This window comes from Bos indicus x Bos taurus, chromosome 6, assembly GCF_003369695.1.
Source record: "Bos indicus x Bos taurus breed Angus x Brahman F1 hybrid chromosome 6, Bos_hybrid_MaternalHap_v2.0, whole genome shotgun sequence".
Classification (NCBI taxonomy): Eukaryota; Metazoa; Chordata; class Mammalia; order Artiodactyla; family Bovidae; genus Bos; species Bos indicus x Bos taurus.
The window spans coordinates 75334296-75340295 of record NC_040081.1 but is presented as its reverse complement, the minus strand read 5'-3'; positions in this window follow the sequence as shown (position 1 = coordinate 75340295).

The window sequence follows — 6000 nt, the reverse complement described above, 5'->3', positions numbered from 1 at the left end:
GAATAGAGATACCAAGGGAACATTTCATGCAAAGATGAGCTTGATAAAGGACAGAAATGGATTGGACCTAACAGAAGCAGAAGATATTAAGAAGAGATGGGAAGAATACACAGAAGAACTGTACAAAAAAGATCTTCATGTCCCAGATAATCATGATGGTGTGATCACTCACCTAGAGCCATCCTGGAATGTGAAGTCAAGTGGGCCTTAGAAAGCATCACTTCGAACAAAGCTAGTGCAGGTGATGGAATTCCAGTTGAGCTATTTCAAATCCCGAAAGATGATGCTGTGAAAGTGCTGCACTCAATGTGCCAGCATATTTGGAAAACTCAGCAGTGGCCACAGGACTGGAAAAGGTCAGTTTTCAATCCAGTCCCAAAGAAAGGCAATGCCAAAGAATGCTCAAGCTACCACACAATTGCACTCATCTCACATGCTAGTAAAGTAATGCTCAAAATTCTCCAAGCCAGGCTTCAGCGATACATGAACTGTGAACTTCTTGATGTTCAAGCTGGTTTTAGAAAAGGCAGAGGAACCAGAGATCAAATTGCCAACACCCGCTGGATCATCGAAAAAGCAAGAGAGTTCCATAAAGGCATCTATTACTGCTTTACTGACTATGCCAAAGCCTTTGACTGTGTGGATCACAATATACTGTGGAAAATTCTGAAAGAGATGGGAATACCAGACCACCTGACCTGCCTCTTGAGAAATTTGTATGCAGGTCAGGAAGTAACAGTTAGAACTGGACATGGAACAACAGATTGGTTCCAAATAGGAAAAGGAGTACATCAAGGCTGTATACTGTCACCCTGCTTATTTAACTTATATGCAGAGTACATCCATATTCCAGCTGGACTGGAAGAAACACAAGCTGGAATCAAGATTGCTGGGAGAAATATCAACAACCTCAGATATGCAGATGACACCACCCTTATGGCAGAAAATAAAGAGGAACTAAAAAGCCTCTTGATGAAAGTGAAAGTGGAGAGTGAAAAAGTTGGCTTAAACCTCAACATTCCGAAAACAAAGATCATGGCATCCAGTCCCATCACTTCATGGGAAATAGATGGGGAAACAGTGGAAACAGTGTCAGACTTTATATTTTTGGGCTCCAAGATCACTGCAGATGGTGACTGCAGCCATGAAATTAAAAGACACTTACTCCTTGGGAGGAAAGTTATGACCAACCTAGATAGCATATTCAAAAGCAGAGACAGTACTTTGCCAACAAATGTCCGTCTAGTCAAGGCTACGGTTTCTCCAGTGGTCATGTATGGATGTGAGAGTTGGACTGTGAAGAAGGCTGAACGCCGAAGAATTGATGCTTTTGAACTGTGGTGTTGAAGGAGACTCTTGAGAGTCCCTTGGACTGCAAGGAGATCCAACCAGTCCATTCTGAAGGAGATCAGCCCTGGGATTTCTTTGGAAGAAATGATGCTAAAGCTGAAACTCCAGTACTTTGGCCACCTCATGCAAAGAGTTGACTCATTGGAAAAGACTCTGATGCTGGGAGGGATTGGGGGCAGGAGGAGAAGGGGACGACAGAGCATGAGATGGCTGGATGGCATCACTGACTCGATGGATGTGAGTCTTGATGAACTCCGGGAGTTGGTGATAGACAGGAAGTCCTGGCATGCTGTGATTCATGGGGTCGCAAAGAGTCGGACACAACTGAACTGAACTGAACTGGACTGATAGTTCTAACATTTCATTAGTATAAAACACCATGTATTTCCAGAATATTACAGAGATTCAGAAATTTATTAAAGTGTCTATGTCCTTAATATACTACCATAAGTTCCCATGGTACATCTATTGAGAAACCCTAGTGCAATTCTACTTCCTAGAGTTCTATATTTAAGATGATTCTTGCCATTCTCAAGTGATAGATTGTTATATATTCCAGATATTTGAATACAGGAATAGTACAGAGGCATCAGTGGCAACATGCCAATCCATCATCTGGTTAAAACATGCCTCTTACTTATTTTACTTTTTAAGCTTTACCATTCTTCTATTACCATACAAATACATATAAACCAAAAGATTGAATTAATTCACTAATTTTCAGATAGAGACATGACATAAGCTCACTTTTTAATACTGCTCATAAATAAATATTGCTTATTTATAATTTCTGTGTCGGTAGCACAAAAGAGTTGAATACGTAAATTATAACCTTAGAATGATTTGAGTACACTTACACAAGTATAGCAACTACAGAAATTACTTAAGGATTAATTTAATCTATTTTCCAGACAGAAAGTTGTATTGAGAATCTCAAACAATCAGCTGGATCAAATGAATGGCATTGGTTTACTCTCTTGTAGCCATGCATATGAAAACTGTCATGATTCATTATAATATTGTCCTCACATTTAAAAATAAGTATTTTTTCTTTTCTATATCATTTATTGGTCATAGACATTATCATAACTTTACGTCTTTTACAACTTCAGTATTAATTAGTCTTACTTGTGTAAGTATACTCAACTCTATTCCTATGTGGAATTATATTTAACAGACAGTCCATGGTACAAAACTCACATTGGATATTATATTAAAAAAAACACACACACGTTTGGGATTACATTAAAAAAGCTATGCAAAATGTATAGTGAGGTAGTGTTTATCTTTTTAAATACAAAAGGCAGGTTGTAGATTACTTGGTGAATGATAATAGCTCCCTGTATTTAAATTTTTCTGTTATCTATGATTATGATTGATGACATATTTCAGAATGTTTGTTACCATGTGCTAAATGTAAGTTTAAGAGTTTTTTTGTTTTTTATTCTTGAATGTCCTTCTATTACAACTATTTCACTACTCGCCAACTATGAATATATCTCATGTTTCATTTTGCCTCTCATTTTTGACTACTGCTGAGAATATCATGAAAATTTTTTTCCAAAATAATTTTATACTTACTGAAATCAGTCATTTTCCCATCTTTCTAAAAGATGCTAGGCATTTTTTCTGTTAACTTTTATTTAAATCTAGTACATTTCCTATAGCATATATCTCTTCCTTTTTGTTTTTTATTTTTTCTTTTCAATTCCTAGGTTTGGTACCTTTCACTCGTTAAAGATGTTAGTTGAATTCTGTAAAAGCTTAATCCAATGTGTGCCTGTGTGTGTGTGTGTGTGTGTGTGTGTGTGTGTTCTGACACACCATGTTGATATAGGAGGAATTTCCTACTGTAAGTAGTGGGAAATTTCCAAATACACAACATCCTACACTGGACAGATGAGATTGACCACAGTTTATCGGTTACATACATCCATAGCCTTAAGAAAGCACAGCACACACAGCCACAGTGGTGTTGCCCTCAGGATCAGAGTGAACTAGCAGGTGCTAAGAGAGACAGGCTTACATCTTGTAAGAATATTGGAATTCATGATTAGTTCTTGGGGGTCCTTTGGACCTCAAAGATTTCAAGGCAACACTTGAAATTTTGGGCCTTATACTACACTATGTATGTATCTTCATCCATTCCTTCTTTTAATTTGTGTATAGGTTAAAAATGTGTTACTTTTAATAAATCCAAATCTTTAATATTCGTCCCTTTTTATCCCTTGCCAAATTCTCTGGAACCACTTTCAACAGTTATCTAAGCTTTCTTGAATCATTAGTATCTCCAAGAAGACAAATACAGCCACATATCTCCTACTAACTTTATGATCACTTCAAGAAGAGAGAAAAATAGTATGGAATTTAAATTCTGATGACAAACTTTCATGAAACAGCTCCACAAATTAATTGGTGAAAAGTGAAAGTGTAAGTCTCTCAGTCTTGTTCGACTCTTTGTAACCCCATAGACTATACTGTCCATGGAATAATCCAGGCCAGAATACTGGAATGGGTTGCCATGCCCTTCTCTAGGGATCTTCCCAACCCAGAGATTGAACCCAGGTCTCCTGAATTGCAGGTGGATTCCTTACCATCTAAGCCACCAAGGAAGCCCAAATTATTTGTTATGTGACCCCATCTTTCATTATTCCTATCCACCTAGATATAGGGCTATCCCTAGATATAGGGTAAACAGAGATGCTACAGTAAAAAAAAAAATTTGACTTAAAACATAAAGAATTACTTCTTCTGGAAGAAAATAGGAGTTATGATCTGATCAGAGATCTCCATTCAGTGATTTAGACAGCCGAGGCTCTCTAAATTACTGGTTTTGTAATGCCCAGTATCAACATACATTGTTGATACTGTATAAGCGTTAACTGAGAAGAGTAGAAAAGATGTCACAGTTTGTATCTGTCCCTGCCAGACAGTGACATGTTTGCTTTCTATTCACTCCAAATTAGAAACATGATTGAAGACCAACAAGAATAAAGGTTACGAAATGGGGGAATACACATGGCATGTTTGCCTAACAGTAACATTACATCTACTGTTTTTTTTTTACTGAAAATGTAATTCCAAAAGTTACATTCCAAAAATTGTCTGGAAATTCCAAGGACAACATTTTATCATAATGCTGGAATAGCAAGACCATATTCATATAATGGGACTGCTTTCATGAAATAAAAGGTTTCTACATTTCTTGCTTCTTGCTGAGAAAACTTTGTTCCTCAAACAGATTTTAGAGACATTCATTCATCAATTTTCTTTAATTTACCACTGAGAAATTGTGGGCTTAAAATATAGATATTGGAAACTGTCCCCTTTTCATTACAGTTTGGACAAAGATAGAGCCTCAGGAGGCACATAAAAATTCACCCCAAATCTTACACTTAACACAACTTGTCCTCATACAATGTTTACAAACATTGTGCTAACATAAGCTAAAACAAATAAAGGTGTCTCGTCATTTGCACATGCTGTGTTTGATGTCATTTGCACAAGCGGCACAGGCAAGTGCAGTTCAGTTCAGTCAAGTATCCCCATCATCAGGGTTCTGGCATACCACTGAATAAATAAAATGTAATTCTTAGTGAAGTGATTCCTTTGGTGAAACTGGAATATTTTCTACATGTAAAGTATATTGCTGGATGTATTCTTATATACTCATTTTTTTCACTCAATTATGATACTCATTGTTTTCCAGATTAACTGCTTTATTCATTTCAGTTAGTCTCTACAAGGCAAATTCTATTTTCCCCACTTCTTACAATAATATATACCTTATTTACTATAAAAATATATTTTTCTTGGAGATGAGTTTAAAATGGGTACATAACTGGTTGCTGCTGCTGCTGCTACTAAGTCGCTTCAGTCATGTCCAACTCTGTGCGACCCAGTCGACGGCAGTCCACCAGGCTCCCCCATCCCTGGGATTCTCTAGGCAAGAACACTGGAGTGGATTGCCATTTCCTTCTCCAATGCATGAAAGTGAAAAGTGAAAGTGAAGTCACTCACTTGTGTCCAACTCCTAGCGACCCCATGGACTGCAGCCTACCAGGCTCCTCCGTTCATGGGATTTTCCAGGCGAGAGTACTGGAGTGGGGTGCCATTGCCTTCTCCGACATAACTGGTTAAGTAGTAGTAAATGTTTATTATTAATCACAAAACTGATGAGTTTTTGGTTGTCTTTCCTTAAAAGTTTCCAATTAATTTGGTCATGATATGGTTTTAAATATTTATCAGAACCAGTAACAATAGTTTTAACACTATTAACTGTGACTTTTTCTCAAGCATAACTTATTTATCAGATCACTCAACATATGCTGAACTACTTGTGTAGCACAGGGAAATACAGGATTTTTTTTTTATTTTTATTAAATTTCAAAGAAGTATAATCTGCAAAAGTATTGAATCATTGTTATGGTTCAGTGATGAAATTAATATAAATTAACATGAAATTAATATTGTAATAACTCTAAATCAATAAAAAATAAAGCAGAATAAAATAAAACTATCCTCAAAAAATGTTTAGGTGTTTTTTTTTTACCCCCCACAAAGGCTGTGATTTAAAAAAAGATACAGAGTAGGAGTTGATCATACTGACAGAATGAAAAATGCAAAGATATATTTTTCTCAGGAAGAGGG